This window comes from Patella vulgata, chromosome 3, assembly GCF_932274485.2.
Source record: "Patella vulgata chromosome 3, xgPatVulg1.2, whole genome shotgun sequence".
NCBI lineage: Eukaryota > Metazoa > Mollusca > Gastropoda > Patellidae > Patella > Patella vulgata.
The window spans coordinates 41,673,691-41,693,251 of NC_065881.2; the positions used below are offsets into that span (position 1 = coordinate 41,673,691).

Genomic DNA, 19,561 nt, shown 5'->3' on the forward strand with positions numbered 1-19,561 from the left:
TACTTTTTGAAGTCCCACTCTGATACTGCCACTGTTACAAATCATTGTATGAACAACCAGGCAGTAATTCATTATATATGCACATTGGCTTCATGCTATTTTAACCAAATTAATATTCATTGAAAGCAAATTAGAGACAATATAGGCTGTGACACTGAGACTAATAAATATGAAATGAAATGAAATGGGGTTTAACGTCCTACTGTTCTGCTCCTATGCTGGGCTAATGAAGACGGGCATACGCCATACAGTGTGCTACGAGGGAAATTTTGCCAGGGCAGCGGCACTATCGCCTACTCTTATATCAAATTTCGTCTCATCCAAAGGACGAGACAGCTGTCCTTGTCAGGCCCTCCGTTCTGCACCACTGACCAGGAGAAACCACTCCGGAAAATCCAGATGAACTTTCTCGGCCAATGCAGGGATCGAACACCTGACCTCCAGGCTAGCGAGCCAGCGTCTTAACCACCCAGCCACCGTGGCTCCCCCTGAGACTAATAACTGGATTATTGTGTATGAGTCAAGTATTAGTTGTGGACGACTTAACCATTAGTTGTGGACGACATAACCAATGCCTTGTGGATGACTTAACTGTGGACGACTTTTCTTGTGGACAAGTTAACTCGCCCTCCTTATTACTGATGCATTCATATGATAGTAGCAGACAATAAATGTCTGCTACTTATAGGGGTTCATGCTTTTTATTATTTATTGCTTGCAAACAGGAGAAAGAATCAGAAAAGATTATGTTTTAATTGTAATGATGATTGAATGATGGTATAGCGTTAGTTTTGAGCAGATATAATTGCTCATGATATGGTCTAAATATGGTGCTATATGAAATATGATTCGAAAGTGATGAAGTATGAAATGCTCCTAAACTTGTGGTTGTGTAAAGTTCTTTGAGATAAGACCCATAATCAAGTTTTGATCGAATTAAAGCTCTATATAATCTGAGTATTTGATAAGACTCTCAATATATTGAGGGCTTCAGACAGTTCTTTTTTTGGCTTTTAATGTGGGGATAAATGATAACTTTTGATTGAATTAAAGCTCGATATAATCTGAGCAAGACCTTACGGTCTGCTCCTCAGTCAGTATTTGATATGACTCTCAATCGAGGGATTTCAGACATTTCTTTTTTAGGCTTTTAATGTGAGGATAAATGATAACTTCGTATCAAATATCAACCCCAGAAATATGGTTTCATCCACAACTGTCTGTAGAACCATAGCCCATCTAAAAGTCATCAACGTAAAGCGAGCCATTTATAATTTGGATCATATTCAGGGCTAGAAATTCGTCATTTTTTGCGAGAATCTAAGAGGATTCTCATATATAGCATCTGCGCGAATCCTCCGAATCATAATTAATAATACTGTCTAAAAAACAAGATTGTGTTTATTGTGTTAATCTAAAACATCAAAATACAAGCACAATGATACACATAGAACAATCATAAATAGTGTCAAAAGTAATACCCAGAAAATGCCTTAGTCAAAATAAGTTGATATGGCACCATAGAGTGATATTTTGGTTTTTCGATATAAAACCGTAGCAAAAATAAAAACCGTCAAAAATACCGTCTTCAGAAAAATATTGAAAAACCGATTTTTCTGGATGATATTTAACATAAATATTGAAAAAAAAGTGTCCCTAATTATGTCATTTGCGATATTTTATTGCTTTATGATAAATAAATAGCAACAAATACTGTTATAAATTCCTGAGTTTTCATTCCACGAAGTTAGCAAATGCCGATAGAGAGCCTTGTTTACATCACGTGACTTCTCGTTCACTTTTCCACCTGACCAATACCGTTAGAATTAACCCTGCTTGTATTCATTGACGAAATGTTTATACAGATGCTTTGATTTTCCAAAGGCATCATTGATTTTCAGATTGAATTAAATTTTAATAAAGCAGTAATATAAATAATGCCAACTGTATTGAGGGTTCCGGTAGGCTGATTATCTTTCAATTTCAGCGTTGAATGTGTCATGGCTGTCCGTAATCTGGAAAACAAATATTTGACTAAATCAGTGGACACTTTTTGACATAGTACTTATGTTTTATATTATAATTTAGTATTTTTGCATTACATAATGCATTTTCAAGACGGTATGTGCTTGAATGAGAAAAAAACGAGAATCCTTGTAGATTCGCACCGTAAGCTCTTGCGAGAATCCTTGCACGAATCAGATTCGGAGATTCGCGTGAATTTTTAGCCATGGTATTAATTTTTATCGCAAAAAGTGTTGGTGATAAAATACCTCCCTGAGGAACTCGCATCTCCTGAGGGTTGGAAAATATTGATCCCAGTCATACCTTAAATAATCTTCCAGAAATTTTTAATGAAGACAGGTAAGTGACCTCATAGACCGAGGTTATGATGGTCGCACATGATACCATATTTCCATATGGTATCATAAGCTTTCTCCAGATTGATGAACATTTCAAATCTAACAAGATGATCAAGAGTGCTCCTTTGGGACCATCCACACTGGAGGTCAGTAATAAGCTTGTTGAAAACAATCAGGAATATGACCCAGAGAAACCATTGTGTAATGCCAGCATGAGTCACGATCTGCTATATGTTACAAGAAATATGAATGTAAGCATATTGAAGTAAAAATTAACTATACAAGTAACAACATCGGTGAAATGTATAAAAAAAACAGGTAGTCTAAAACTAAATGCTTTTAGTCAATTGAGAAATGTTTTAGTATTCAATAGAATCGAGGCATATTGAATACAGTTAGGGCACATGTTCCACCCACCACAAAAACATAGCAAAATACAAACAATACTCTATACAAAGAAGCAAATGTGAAAATGTAGACCGTCTTGAACGACAGCCATCTGCTGACAAAATGATATGTCGTAAAAGGCAGTAGGTTGCCAATGACGTCAAAATTAGAAAACAAAAACCACAATAAAAAGAGCGATAATCCAGATAAAATAACGCCAAAAGGTTAATAAACTATAGATTTAGCAACTAATTGGAATTATTAAGTTATGTAATTGCACAAAATATAATACATAATACCCCTACAAGAAATGAAAAACAGGTATGCTGAAGAAATCGTACTATGGAAATGTATTTATACAGGCATAAAAAAAGGGCGATAATCCAGATAGGATTAGGAAACTTCAGAAAATTTAAAATAAATATTAAATTGAATCATTATCCAATATGTAGTCGGTTATATACTTATAAGAAATTTCAAACTTGGTATGTTGAAGAAATGGAAGCTTCGAAATTTCTTTTAAAATGCGTAATTGTGTACCGCCTCTGGCAGTGCACTTAAAATAAAGATATTTTATTTGGGAAAGAAATAGTTCTTTATCGTTACATATTGTCAAATATCGTAATGCCTGTGAATAGAAAACACTATATAGTGTGGTATCTGATATGTTACTATAAATTGACAGGTATTTTACTACTTCAAAACCAAATTTGTCCGTTTTGTCGAAAATACTGACATTGAATTTATTGTTAATTCTATTAATATCCAGATCAAGAACAGATGCATTTATAGTGCCAGAATTTTCTTTATTTAATATTAGCTCTGGGGGATATATTTCACTTTTATATTTGTTGAAAGTTCCGTTATCATTGATGGGTGTTATATATGTCATCAATGTATCGGAAGGTATAGTTTAGACTTTTAGCTACTTTGTAATCAGTTTTTCGTTTATGATCAACATTTAGATGGTTAACTGATAATGCACTACTTTTACCTTTAATCCTATCCCATATTGAATTGGATGTGGTACAAGAATTGGTCTTTGAGACTTAACCTTGCCATGAAGATTTCTTTGCTTGTTGTATGGTTCTACCATGTTTTATTGAAATGTTTTGGTTCAGTCATGGTTTTTAGAATCGCCTGCTCAGCTACATCTTAAAGAATTGAAGTAAATAAGGCCATGGGCTCATCTGCATCTTCTAACTCCTTTGCATCAAAAGAGAAGAGACAAGAAGATTGAAACAGAGCCCAATCAGCCTTATGCAAATTCCACATCTGAGATGAACCATTATTATTAATCAAGATAGGAAAGTGGTCACTATCACACAGATCTTCATTTACTCTCAATGTAAATTACTGAAACAGGACTGGAGAGCAAATTGTGAGATTAAGGAAGAAAAAAGAAGCTGTGGCAGGATCTAGGTAAACGAGCTCTACCATCATTAATTATTGAGTCTTGATGGTTATTAACAAAATGTCTAAAAGACAAAGTGTCTGAATTCCTCAAAAAAGTTTGTACTTTTGAATTAGTAGTTGGACTTCATTAAAATTTGGTTTCAAACCATGACAATTCCATTGGATGACTTACAGACAGGGTCTATATGGACATCCACTACGGAATACTGTCCATCAAATCATCCCCCATGTTTATGATAGAGAGCGATATGGTTTTGTGACCCTTTTTTATCCCTCTTACGCAATTTTGCCAATTTTCGTTCTTTTTGGAGAGAACTACTTGGTGCTGTGAGGGTGAAATACCCTTAAGCTACAACCGTGAACCAGTTGAACTGGGATCAAGAGCGACATCTTCAGAGGTGACCCCTTACCATTTTCATTGGAAGTGTAATTGGGAATAACCCAAACAACTTCAGATTGAGGCAAGAAGATGAACCCTCGCCAGGCAAAGAATCATTAATTTGAATCAAGCTCTCACATGTCAGAGATGAGCTTGATAGCCCTTTAACATGATCTGATGATTTTATTATTTTAGGCATGTTCTCTTGATCGGCCAGGCTAGGGCTGTCTGAACAGAAATGGATTTCGTAAACACTTTTACAGCACTTTGGAAAGATTTCCCTTGTGGTGCAACGGGAAAGAGTGTCATAATATTTACTTGTTTCTTAGCATCAGAATATGACATTTTACGTTCAGACATGACCTGTTCGATTCGTTTCTCTTTCTGCCAAATAGGACAATATTATGTCAATTTTAATTTTATACATATAATTACAAACTACTATGAAGAAAATCATAATTTAGAACATCGTTAACACAGCAAATCAACAAATGTTTTAAGAGCCAAAGGAAAAATATAACTAGTATTCTATTCTTAAAAGATAGCAATTTAATTATTAAACCAAACTTAATTTTCCATTTTCTGAAGCTGTTGTCACAACTTGACTGTATAGACATTATATTCCATCTATGCCCTCTGGGCATTTCGGATTAATATTGCATATTCCCGGTTATCCAGCCAGAATATGCTTGAACACTCATGTTTAAAGAAAAACCAAAAAACTCATGAACCCTGACCTGTATCACGTGGCCGTAGTTGATGTCAGTCCGTGCAAACTCTGGTAAGTGTCTTTTTCTGTTATGATCTAGACTAGGATAGAGCTTGAATACTCTCTTCCACTTCTTGAGGTGATCCTCAGTTAGTACTATAAGTTTTATAATTCATATCTACTATTTTATTGTAGCTCATATTATCTATTTATATTCCGAGTCGTATCGCTGATTCGACTCTCATGGTTTATTGCTATTTTTAGCAACAAACAAAATACAAACTGTCGTTTCGTTGGTTCAACGAAATAATAATATGAGTGAATCTCCCGATCAGGATTTTACTGGCTTTACAGCCCAAGATTTAAGTATTGCTGAAAATATTTTGATTAATAACAATCAAGGTGATACAACCAAATTCGCTGATCTTTATTGCGACAAAGCAAAAAATTCGAAACCGGAAGTTAAAACTTCTCAGGTAAACAAACATGGCCGAAAAATTGGAAAAAGGAAAAGTTCGGAGAAAATTACTGCTCCATGTAAGAAACAATTAAACTTTGCTCGAACGGGTGCAAAACCTACTTGCACGGTCACTTCTGCAGCACTGAACCATGGTTCTGAATTTGCCGATGATTTTGCTCATTCGGCCGCTGTAACGAATACTAATAGTAATAGTAATAGGGCCACTTTCGAGGATACCACGAGCGGTGGTCACGTAAAATTATCGAACGAACAAATAAACAGAAACGAACTTGTTGATTTAAAGAATCAAATAGCTTTATTGACATCTATAGTTGATAAACAGTTACACAAGCCTACTAATGCTGATCTAGGCCATCACGTCAATGATTATAGAAATATAGAACAAAATGTTAGTTCTAACGATATTTATTCTAACAATAAAAATCATGAATATGAAAATTTTTACAATGAACCGGTAATCGATCTGGTTGATCCTCAAGAAATGTATGATGAGTTTCAAGAGGAAACACCTGATGTTCTTGAGGATGATTTTGATATCCCTAAGATATTTCAAGGGGATGATACTTTTGGTAATCCAGTATCAGATAGTCTTGTTAAATTGGTTTCTGTTGCCACCACTAAGAAGGTGGAGATTGGAAAAATGACATCCAAATATTCAATTCCTGAGAACTGTAAATGTTTGGTTCCACCACTAGTTGATGGAGACATTTGGAACATTTTGCCGAAGACGGCTCAATCTCAGGATTTATCGCTTCAAGATGTTCAAAAATTAATTAGTATTGGTATAGCCCCCCTTCTTACAATCTTGGCGTCCAAAGATCGAACTATCGATCAAAATAGTAAAATTGCAGTGATCGACTCAGTCGTGATTTTGGGAAACTCTTTGAATGAGATTTCGTTGAGACGTAGACATCTTATGAAACCCTTTCTCAGTAAGAGATACCATCCTCTTTGTTCTTCTTCTCGACCTATCTCAGGTACTCTATTTGGTCCAGACATTGCCACCAGGATTAAAGAAATAGACCAATCTGCCAAATTATATACTCCAATGAACTCGAACTATAATAATAAAAGATCTAATAATTATTCATATGGCAGGTCATGGTATAAAAAGCCTTTTTTAGGTGGAGGCCAGAGGAGGTATCAACCTCCAGATCGGAGGGGAGGTTACCAGAATTTACAGTACAGGGGCAGGTATTACAGCACACGAGGCAGAGCCAGAGGCCGTTATACAAAGAACCAATAGATTGTGTAAGTAAGAATTTGGGCAACAAGAAGTTTATAGCGGGACAATTATCTAAATTTTCTCATAATTGGCAGTATCTCACAACTGATAGTTGGATTATCGATACAATTAGTAATGGATATACAATTGAGTTTAATTCATTACCTGTCCAGTGGTCTTGGCCCAATTCGCCTTGTCTTTCAGTGACAGAGGTTGATATTATTGATCAGGAGGTTGCAAAACTTCTTGACAAAGGTGCAATTGAACCAACCAATCCTTTTCCGGATCAATTTATTTCTAATTTATTTTTAGTACCTAAAAAGAATGGGTCATTAAGGCCCGTAATCAATCTAAAAAAGTTAAACAATTTTGTATCTTATGAACACTTTAAGCAGGAAACTTTGGCTGTTGCTCTGAAGTCTATTACAAAGAATAGTTTTTTAACCTCGATAGACCTTTGTGATGCTTATTTTTCTATTGGAATTAATCCTAGTGATAGGAAATATTTATGCTTTGTTTGGCATGATGTCATTTATCATTTCACATGCTTACCGTTTGGAATTTCGTCAGCGCCTCGGGTGTTCACAAAAGTCCTTAAGCCTATTTTCTCATTTTTAAGGAAGCAGTCAATTATATGCTTTTATTTTATAGATGATTCACTTTTTTCATCTACAACCATTGAAGAGTCAAATTCTAACACATATAAAGCTATTGATTTGTTTCATAATCTTGGTTTTGTAGTTAATCTGGAGAAATCACACTTAAAACCTTCGAAAGAATTGGTTTTTCTTGGTTTTATTATCAACACAGAATATTATAATGTTTTTATGACTCCTGATAAATTAGATAAGATTGTATTATTAGCTAGGAATTTATTAGCTTCTGTTTTTACTATACGAGATTTAGCTTCATTCATAGGCCTTTGCTCATTTAGTAGAACTGCAATCCAGCCTACTCCACTTTATATCCATTATTTAGATAAAGGTAAAACAAGACTGCTTTCACAATCTGGTCTTAACTATGATGCTATTGCGGTTCTAGATTTTAAGATGATCGATGAGCTTCATTGGTGGATTCATGAAGCCTATTTGTTCAATGGTAATCATATTCAACCCCCTCCAGTGGATGAGATTTTAACCACTGATGCGTCTGAAATGGGATGGGGAGCTCATTTTAGGAATTTCCAAACAAATTCCGTATGGCTCCCATGCGAACAAGCAAATCATATAAATTTTTTAGAGCTATTAGCAGTTTTCAAAGCTTTAAAAAATCTTTGTTCAAAATTTCGTGATATCCATATATGTATTCAATCTGACAATTCTGTTGCTATTGCTTATATCAACAATATGGGAGGTGCAATTGATTCATTACATGAATTGTCTAAATCTATTTGGTTATGGTGTTATAAGAAGAGTATATACTTATCTGCTAAGCACATTCAGGGTAAATTTAATTTAGAGGCTGACTTCTTATCAAGAAATTTTTCAAACTCCACAGAGTGGATGCTCCATGAGAATACATTCAATAAGATTTGTAATTATTTTGGTACACCAGATATAGATTTATTTGCATCCTCATTAAATTATCAGATTGAATCTTATGTTTCTTGGTACCCAGATCCATATTGTTTAGCTTGTGATGCTTTCACTATTTCTTGGAATAATTATTATCCATATATTTTTGCTCCTTTCAGTCTTATACCTCGAATACTCAACAAGCTAGTTTTGGACAAGGTAGCAATGGCTATAATGGTTGTTCCAGCATGGTCAACCCAGGTATGGTATCCTTTGCTGTTAAGTCTTTTAGTGGATTACCCACTTCTTTTGCCCAAACGGACAGATCTGTTGAGGTTGGTCCACAGCGGTGCGTTGCACCCCTTGAAAGGCAATTCCCTCAGGTTGACCGTTTGTCTTGTATCAGGGCAAACATTCAGAGTCGAGGCATTTCAAAAGAGTCTGCAGAACTCATCCTTAATTCATGGCGACCAAAAACAAACAAGCAATATCAATTGGCTTGGAATAGATGGAATCTTTGGTGTGTGCAAGGGAAAGTCAATCCCTTATTTCCATCTATAGAAAATTTGTTGAATTTTCTTGGGTTTTTGCACAAATCAAATTTTTCATATAGTGTCATAAATGCAACTCGCTCTAGCATTGTCCAGACATTGCTTACTCTTGGGAATTCTCACTTGAGGGACCACCCTTTATTTACTCGGTTCATGAAAGGTGTTTTTGTCCATAAACCACCTAAACCTCGTTATTTGGCAACATGGGATGTATCCATCTTGTTGCATTATCTAAGTTCATTGTATCCGTTGGATACATTATCTTTACGTATGCTTACGATTAAAGCAGTTTCTCTATTGTCTTTGTCAACTGCTCAACGATGTCAAACGCTAGCATCTTTCTCTTTAGATTCTGTGAAAGATTCTGGAACAGCTATGTGTCTGTCGGCATCGGGTGTCTTGAAGACATCACGCCCATCTCAACCGCTATATACTGTCAACATTAATAATTATAAGAAATTATCTATTTGCCCTTGTTATACACTACGCACATATATTTCAGCTACCCAGAGTAAGCGTAAATCACAGAATTTATTTATTTCTTTTTTCCACAAAAAAGCAGTTTGTGCTGCTACTATAGCCGGATGGATTAAAGAAGCTTTGATTTCATCTGGTATTAATACAGATATATTTAAACCACACTCTGTAAGAGGTGCTTCATCATCTGCCGCTAATTTAGCAGGACTCTCTATTTCAGAAATATTGAAGACAGCAGACTGGAAGTCGGAGAAGACTTTTGCTGCTTATTATAAAAGAGATATTTTGCCTTCTTTTTCAGATATTGTGTTAAATAAAATGTAAACATGTTTTCCATTTGTTGTTGTCAACCTCTTTAAATTATGCAATATTAATCCGAAATGCCCAGAGGGCATAGATGGAATATAATTCTACTCTCAGCCGAGCGCCCGAAGGGCGCGAAGGATGAGAGAAATTATATGAATATATAGCCCGAGGGCTTGAGGATTAATCTTCCCTCCCTAAGTCCCTCCCAGGTTATATGTTCATATAATTTTTTGGTTGACAACATGCTTGACTTTAAAAAGACACTTACCAGAGTTTGCACGGACTGACATCAACTACGGCCACGTGATACAGGTCAGGGTTCATGAGTTTTTTGGTTTTTCTTTAAACATGAGTGTTCAAGCATATTCTGGCTGGATAACCGGGAATATGCAATATTAATCCTCAAGCCCTCGGGCTATATATTCATATAATTTCTCTCATCCTTCGCGCCCTTCGGGCGCTCGGCTGAGAGTAGAAATATCACATGCTTGACTGTTCATAGGTCAATGGAGCTGTTACATAATCATTTGACTGTGAATATCTGTTGAGGTAGGTTCAACTCTATAGCTTTAAGAGAGAGAGAGAAATGGGGTTGAACATCCACTCGACACAAACTAGGTCATTTGAGGACTAACATATGATTCAATTTTATTTCAATAATTTGCTTGCGTGTAGGGGTCTTTAGCAGTGGGAGGAAACCGGAGGACCCGGAGAAAACTCATGAAGTTGTACAGACGACCCTACTCATAGCTTTAAGAAGCTAAACTACTATGCACAAATGGGTCACGATGCATACAATAATGTATTATGAATGTATATAAACTGATTTACATTCAATTGTTTCTGATTTTATTGTAATTTCTATGTTCGACGAAATACGGGAAGAGTCCCAATTGAATGGCAGTCTTTGGCGTTTGGTTATTCCAGTCTAGACCAGTAGTATTCTTCTGTGGGGTATCTTCAGCCTCAGTCATTGAGACGCTTCATTACATATGGCGCTCGAAATCATTCTGGTCCGCGATTCGTGTCCTAATTTTAAAATGTTCATTTTGTCTTAAATATTGGATATCAGAAGCCCATCTTTTCACGGTAAGATAACAACATCAATGTTGATTTAAATTGACCAATAAGTCGTGTTTGCAATGTCGATGACTGTGGATAATATAGAGTTGGCGACTTGCCTCCTTTAAAGGCTTGTTGCTTCATTTAGCACTGTAGAAATCCCTTTCAAACAACAATATTGTGAAAGTTTAATCTTAAATAGGAATATCAGTTTAAAATTGGTTAAATTCCATTCAGTATTTACAAAGTTATGATAAATTGAAATGTCATCGATTTATACTGCTTAAGCTTATCGAGACGATGCCCTCTTTTATTGGTAGCAGAGAAACCTTATGGGCCTAGTTGAAGTCCGACTGAATCCATGCTGGGACATTATCTGGTATTGGTACCAGTAATTTGATTTGTTTTCTTAATTAAAAGTTAAATAATCAATCTGAGTACATATTTGGCATGTAATAAGTCGTTAGAAATATGATATTTTACTGAAAATGAAAATGACACATCGGGCATTTAAATTTGACTTTGTGGGACTTTATCTAACAAGTCTGAATTACAGTAACACAAGCTGTAATAAGAACTTTAGAAATTATATTTAGTTTACTTTTCAATATGCCAGAGAGAGTGAGAGAGTATCCACAATTTATCATCCTCGCACATGTGCAAGAGAGGGGCAGTTTTTTTAAATTCATCTTTTCTTTCCTTACATAATAGCCAGACGATTTATCACACAACATTTGATTACCAACCCAATCCACATTACAAAATTTTAGTTCCCTGTCGGCTGTAATAAATTTTGCAACTCTTCCACAAAATAAATTCCCATTTTACTTCTACGTACACTAGTGACGCAGGTTTGTTCGTAAATTCGCAGGTTTGTTCGTAAATTCGCTCCTGTGTGGCTAAGTGGGTAAGATAAAAAAAAAAAAACGTGTGTCTGATCCCTGCATTGGGCGAGAAAGTTTATAGGGATTTTCTGGCAAGGTTTCCCCTTGTCAGTGGTGCAGGATGGAGGGCCTGACAAGGACAGCTGTCTGTTCGTTTGGATGGGACAAAAAACCAAGGTCCTGTGTATACATTGGCGTGCATGTAAAAGATCAATTGGCAATTGGAATTCAATATAAGAGTAGGCCATAGTCCCGCCACACTGTATGGCATATGTCAATTAGCCCAGGACATTAAACCCCATTTCATTCCATTTCACTTCTTGTGTTTCCATTATTGTGACAATCTTTCCTTGTAAAGATTATCATCAACCGAGCAATGGCCACGTTCTATTAAAAGCCTTTTTATTTCCGCATCTACCTGTATCTTTTCTTTCCCGTTCTTCAATTCTCCATTCCTGTTAACTAAACCATAAAATTTTAAGATTGCTATCAACCACTAGGTCTGGAATATTGAAACGTAAAGGATGTTCAATATTAATATTTTAAGGATTTATGTAAGATTTAGATAAAGAGCTGGCAATTCTGACTATATTTCAAAAATAGATAATGCAGCGGGAGGACCGACCAGTCTCCTTACGTAAAAACCTGGCATCCAGTGGCGGCGCCAAGGGAGGGCAAGAAGGTACATTTGCCCCCCCCCCATTAATCTGTTCTGCCCTGTTTGCCCCCCCCCCCATAATTTTAAAAAATCAAAAAAAGTATTTTTGATATGTTTCGGTAATCAATACCTTCTACAGTGAATAAATCCCACATTTCCACTCAGTAGTCATAGACTTGCATGTTGTAGAGTCTGAGTAATTTCTTACCAAGCCCATCCTGCTGTAAACCTACTATAAACAATAACACATGAACCACTTGAGAAGAGCTTTTTACAATCCTCAAAGTTTTTGGGTATAGGTTCAACGCCACGAGAATATTCATTCATTTTGATACACTCACTCCATTCGTTTGATATCTCCCTCTCTCTTCGGATAAGCTGGGGATTTGGCAACGGACAGTATCTGGTCAGCTCTATTTATCTCGATGACCAGTGTCTGGAATACTGCCAGACTGCATTTCCGGCAGTCTATTTCTCAAAATATTGTGGCGAAAATATTCATTCACTTTCACTTACTCCGTTCGTTTGAAACTTTCCTCTCTGGTTGGTTAAACTATATTGATCTGGCGACAGGTGGTATCTGGTAAGCTTTATTTATCTCGACTATCGGTACCTTTTCAAATTTTTGGGTGCTTGTTCAAGGTTTGCAAGTCTGTTCGTTTGAGACTTTCCTCTCTGAGGTCGGATATATAAACTAGTGATCAGGCGACAGACGGTATCTTATCAGCTCTATTTATCTTGACAATCGGTGCCTGAATACTATCAGGCAGCATTTCTGGCAGTCTATTTTTAATTTTGTTGGGGAGGTCAACAATACCCTCCGTAAGGTCTCGCTACTTTAGCGCTCATGAGGGGGCTACGTTGAGGTTCACAAGTCTGTTCATTTGACACTTTCTTCTCTGGTCAAATAAACCAGTTATCAGGCGACGGACGGCATCTGGACAGCTCTATTTATCTGGACAATCGGTGCCTAACTGAATACTGTCAGGCAGCATTTCCGGCAGCCTATTTTTCAAAATTTCCACAAATATTCTACAAGTCATGTCAAATGGTGACGCCATATTCTTATCTGGAGAGCATGCGTAATAAATACTGTGTAGACTGGAATAACCAGACGCTAGAGACTGTCATTCAATTGAGACTTCTGGCGAATTTTGCCGAACATAACTTTTTTGAAATTAGTGTAAAAACAGAAACGATTGAATGTAAATCAGTTTATATACATTCATATTACATTACTATATGCGTTGTGACCCATCTGTGTCAATTTCTAGGTCACAAATATTAGCGATTTAGCTCCTTTAATTAGTCACATGTATGCCAATTTCTCCCAGATGCGTCTGACTAGTGATACATGTTTTGATTAACTCATGTTTGCTTAATTACTCATGTTATGAGATAAATATTACCCTTATCGAGGGTTGATATGTGAGAGGCCTTGGGTTATTTCACCTATTGACGAAGGGTATTAGGGTAATGTTTAATGTTAAATATATCCTAATTGATTTCACCTATAAGACAATGGTTTAGCCCATATCGGCCCTGCAACTGATATGACAAAACTAAGAAAACAAGTCGTAAGTTGCACATGCATTACATTTTAGTAACCATGTGTTCACAAACTGGAATTCATTTTGTGCAATGTCAAACGATTCGGATGACGAACTGATCCACGCAAGTCAGTTTGTAGAAAATATGGTTGAAAAGGAAAACGTAGATTCTGACAAAGAATTATTTAAAGCTAGTCAAAGTGCAGAATTTATGCAGAAAATATTTAACAAGGATTTCGAGTGACAAGACGTCAGTGAATGTGCTAACAATGCCGTGCTCATAAATCCTTTACGCAGAAATCAGTGAGCTATGAACTTTTTTAACAGTTAGTCAGTGTGGTGGAATAATAAACACAATAGTGAGCGAAAAATCATGTGTGCGCTGGTAGATATGTGTATATAAGATCTTATTTTTTGGATGTCTAGATTCGTCTTGGAAGTAAGCAAAATAAAATGATGAATATTACCCACTGAATCCCGTATTTAATTATGGGAATAGTTTCACATTTACGGATTACAAGTAAAACTGATGTGGATATACTACACAAACCAGAATTTGAGTTTCAGACAAGTTCTTGGTGGTCAGATGAAGAAACTATGTAACATGGGCCTTACAAAGTTCGGCGCCTGAATCGTTTGACAACATTTTACAAAAAAGTGAATAAAATGTTAAAAGAAAGAATTTGTGCATGTCCTTTTTCATTGCAGAGTCTGTAACCTGTTGTGACGTCATCAGAGGGTGATATCTGATATCGTCCCTAGGATCAATAATATCAGATATCACCCTTTTTTTTTTTTTTTTAAACAATATTTTTATTCATTAAATCTGAATTTGGATTGGGGAACAGGCTATGCCTATGTGTAACCCCTCTCTCTGATTTAGATACATGTACACATTATAAATATTTACATACATACATAATTACATAAATATAGAGCATATATGATACATCATGGATAATATAGAGACTTAGATGATTATACAGAGTGCAGGGCTTGGAATGACTTAAGAGTTATTTATGGAGATTTAATTCTTTTTGATAAGAAAATAAATTGTTGGACTTCTTGGAAAATAAGTGTGTTTATCTCTGGACTAAGTTTTGTTGACCTATACAATAGACAACTGATTGTTTTATGATTATGTTGAAGGTTATGGATTGTCCGTTTTCTTGCATCTGAATATAAGTGGCATACGAGTGTTCGGTATCTTCGAATTTGTGACCACAGAGGCAAGCAGGGCTATCATCGACGTGTCTGAGGAATTTATGGCCTTGTAGGTTCGAGCAGCATAATCTTAGTTTACAGTGGATTATTTGTAATTTTCGTATCCCTGTATAGTAATATGATGGCACGATGGTATCTAATTTATTTAGTGAATTTCCAAATAGCAAGGGATCGAGAGTTTCTAATTTCAACGTTAAGTTTGTTCCATTCTCGTATACTGGAAGGGATGAAGGACTCGGAGAAAATTTCGGTTCTGCATCTGGTTTCCTTTAGTTTATCTTTGTTTCTAAGGGTATAATTGATAGGGGTAGAGGACAGTTCTAATAGGTCAGAGAGATATGATGGCACGAGGTTGTTAATAATTTTGTACATTAATTTTAATTTATGACATCGACGTCTTTCCGAGAGTGGAACAAACCCAGTCTCTTTATAGAGTAAGGCATGGCTAGTACCTCTTACCGCCCCACAGATAGTGCGCAGTGCATCTAATTGTAGGGATTCTAGTTTGTCAGCTAAATAATCACTGCATCCCAGATAATGTCAGCATAATCAAAGTGTGGAAGGATAAAAGAAGAGTATATTATGTTTAAAGATTTTCTATTTAATCGATACTTTAGAGAACGAAGGCAATTTACTAGTTTGGATACTTTGCTTACAATGCTATCTATATGATTATTCCATTTACAGTTATTTTGAAAGATTAGACCTAGATGTTTATGTTCACTTACTTCTTTGATTTGTACCTGGTTCATAAATAATGGTGGGTTAACTATGTGGGGTTTTTAGAGGGTTAAAAGTTAACAGCCATGTCTCAGCCCAATTTCTGATTCGATTTAAATCATCGTTAATGGTAGCAGCACTTGCCTCTGGGTCTTCAATTTTTAAGTATAAAGAGGTATCGTCAGCAAATAATCTAATGTTTGAATTTATATTGTTCACAATATCATTTATGTATACTATTCAAAAAAAAGTAGGGGATATTTGATTTTGGGGGCATAATACTAAAATATACAAATGACTACGAAAAAAGTCACTATAGAACCTAACAGAAGAAACATTTCCAGTTACATGTGACGCCCAAACGCACCAATAGCTACCGCATGGAATGCAGGTGATGCTTGGGATCATCATGGGGGTCCAACCCAAGATTTGCACGACTCTAACTTTGAATGTTACAGTCATTGTGGCATTGAATTCCAGGGTGGAAACATCAGTTTAATTGTTTTAGTGACCAGAAAACAAATTTTAATATGCGTCGGCTTACCCAAAATGAAAGGTTACGTGCCCTTGGCATGCTACAGATCGGCACAACACAGGCGGTTGTGGCGCGGACGATGAATGTTTCTCAGTCTGTCATAAGCAGGCTATGGTCCAGATACCGTGATACACAATCTATACAGGACAGACCACGCTCAGGTCGACCAAGGGCGACAACTCAAGCCCAGGATCGATTTATCCGTACCTTGGCCTTGAGAAATCGTGTCATCACAGCAAATCAGATCAGCGCTTGTCTTCAAACAGACACTGGTGTGAGAGTGAGTGGCCAGACGATTCGGAATCGACTGCATAGGGGTCACCTTCGCGCCCGACGTCCTCGCGTGATCCCTTGTTTGAGAGATCATCACATTCAGGCAAGACGTCGTTGGTGTAGGGATCGTCAACACTGGGATAATCGACGCTGGAGCAATGTGATGTTTTCAGATGAGTCAAGGTTCACTGTTGATTTTTTGGACAGACGTAGGAGGGTGTGGCGTCGTCGAAACGAGCGCTTCCAAGACGTTAACGTCATCAGACATGATCGATTTGGGGGTGGTTCTGTTATGGTGTGGGGAGGCATCACTGTTGCTGGAAGAACGGCTTTACATGTTGTTGCAGGGCGTGTTACAGGCCAGTACTACCGGGACAACATCTTGGCAGTCCATGTTGTGCCGTTCGCACGACGTCATGGCCGCCGTTTCATCTTCCAGGATGACAACGCAAGATGTCACAGGGCCAGGATCGTTACAGGTTACCTCCAACAACAGAACATCACCACATTACCTTGGCCAGCACTGAGTCCCGACCTCTCCCCCATCGAGCATGTCTGGGACATGCTTGGACAGAGGTTACGTCAACGTCAACAACGTCCTGCCAATGTCCAAGAACTTGCTGCTGCGTTGCAACAGGAATGGGACAATCTGGACCAAAATGACCTTAGACGTCTCATTAGGAGTATGCCACGTCGGATCAATGCTTGTTTGGCAAACAGAGGAGGATTTACCCGTTACTGACTTGGTTGTGATGCTGTGGTAACTTTGCTGTTTGACCCCGGGTATCATTGTACCCTTATAATGGTCAGTCTGTGCCTTACTTAGTCTAACGATCATTTGGAATAAATCGATGAATGTGAACTTCATTTCATTTTGTCATTTGTTTCTTCGTCAGTTTCATTAGGTGACTTTAATAACACTTAAAAATCAAATATCCCCTACTTTTTTTGAATAGTATATATTAAGAATAAAAGAGGGCTTAGTACAGATCCCTGCGGAACACCAGCAGGGATGCTTCTGGGGTCTGAGGAGGTGCCACCGATGGTTACACATTGTTGTCTATTTTTTAAATAATCTACGAACCAGAGCAGTAGATCTCCTCGAACCCCCGCAGCATCCAGCTTGTGACAGAGTCCAGCATGCCAAACCCTGTCGAAGGTCTTGCTGATGTTACAGAAGACTATTCTAGTATATTGATGTTGGTCAATGGCTCAACAGAAGAAGTGTGTTAGGTCGATTAGTTGAAATATGGTAGAATCACCAGGAAGGATGGAACTCACGACAGGTGTTAGTATTGAGTTATCTCTAAGGAAGTTAAAGACATGTTTGTGGATGATTTTTTCAAAAATTTTGACTATTATACTTAAGAGGGAGATTGGTCTATAATTACTACAATCGCTTGATGACGTCACAACAGGTTGAAACGTTTCATAACATGCATGGGAGATCAAAGGAAACATCATTCCAAGGTGTGTACATACATACTGACACAAGTAAGGAATACTTACCGATTAACTTAAATACTCACCTTATGATTATTACTGCATGTCCATTTATAGGAATACTAACGCATGGTGCAAGTACTGACAGGTTTAAGAGACTACTGACAACACGTATATTTCTCACAAGTTTCTATGAATAGTAACTACAATTAACTTATTCTACTTGATTTAAGGATATTCTAACACAGAACCCAGTTAGTCAATACTCAGAGATCAGTTCTACACACTATGCATCTTATCGTGATAGTTAGACTAATGAGCTTCACATCAATACTAATGGCCACAATTAAGCTGATCATTTCCTCCTTCCATTATTTCATTCAAGTATTGAACAAATTTAATACGTAAACATAGAGCTTGACATGTTCACTGTAATAAGATGTATCCAAAAATGAACCAGCCATTAATCAAATTAATTAATTTAAGAACATGCTGAGGCTGTTTTTCTATTTCCTTATTATTCCTTAATTCACAAATATAGCACTTTAATTATTTTAATATTCTAGATACGATGCTATTTATCAACTACATCCTCAGTAACAAGCTCTACAAATAATTGATTCTGACTAAAAGAAAAAGCATACTCATGATTTAAACAGATTATAATTTGAGTCCACAAATAGCTGCAGAAAATGTTTACATTTTCCTCTTAGGGTTGCCATATTAAAACTGAAATTTCAAAAGCCTCCAACACAGTTTTCTGTGGGTCTATGAGAAAAAGCATCTGTATGCAAATCAAATTACAAAATGTGTTTTACTTTGTATGATAGCAATATTTTTATAAATTTTGGCAATAAATTTTAGCATAATCTCATAGTTTAGATTAGTATAAGAGCTGCATTGATGTAGGAGATAAGTTGTTATTATTAATTCCAGCGAATTTGAGTCTTTCGAATTTGCTGAATTCGCAATTTCTCTCAAAACTGTAACTTTTACCCTGATTGCTGTTTATCGACCACCTTATTCTGAGAATCATTCTGTCCAAACTATAACTTTCTTTGCAGAGTTGGCTGAATATGTATGTAAATCTAAATTGACCATGTGTTCCCACCTGGCACCTCATTTGCCATCACACAATATTTTAATCATTTTCCATTCACTGGACAACAACAATTTATCCACTTTTATTTGCTCATACACACCAATATAATTTATCAAACTAAAATGGCACTAGCCACGAGCTCACATTATTTTCTACAAAAGCTCACTAGAATGGATCATTTTGGCGGAAAAAACGTGTCACATGGGCAAATAACATAGCAACTATGCCTGCACTGCATACAGATGTCGATGCTACACCACTGTAATTTTAAAATAACATTTTATAAAAAAAAAAAAACGATA

General features: G+C 36.6%; 1 long non-coding RNA gene across 5 annotated transcripts; it reads left to right on the forward strand.

The window, feature by feature from the left end:
- Window positions 1-5,171: 5,171 nt before the first annotated feature.
- Window positions 5,172-9,833, forward strand: LOC126819631 (uncharacterized). 5 transcript variants are annotated; one of them, XR_007679706.2, is made up of 4 exons: window positions 5,172-5,326; window positions 6,834-6,986; window positions 8,654-8,735; window positions 9,723-9,833. It is a non-coding gene; the product is annotated as an uncharacterized LOC126819631 (long non-coding RNA). The 5 variants fall into 5 exon arrangements; XR_007679710.2 differs by lacking the exon at window positions 5,172-5,326 and adding an exon at window positions 5,341-5,403; XR_007679711.2 differs by lacking the exon at window positions 5,172-5,326 and adding an exon at window positions 5,374-5,393.
- Window positions 9,834-19,561: the final 9,728 nt, after the last annotated feature.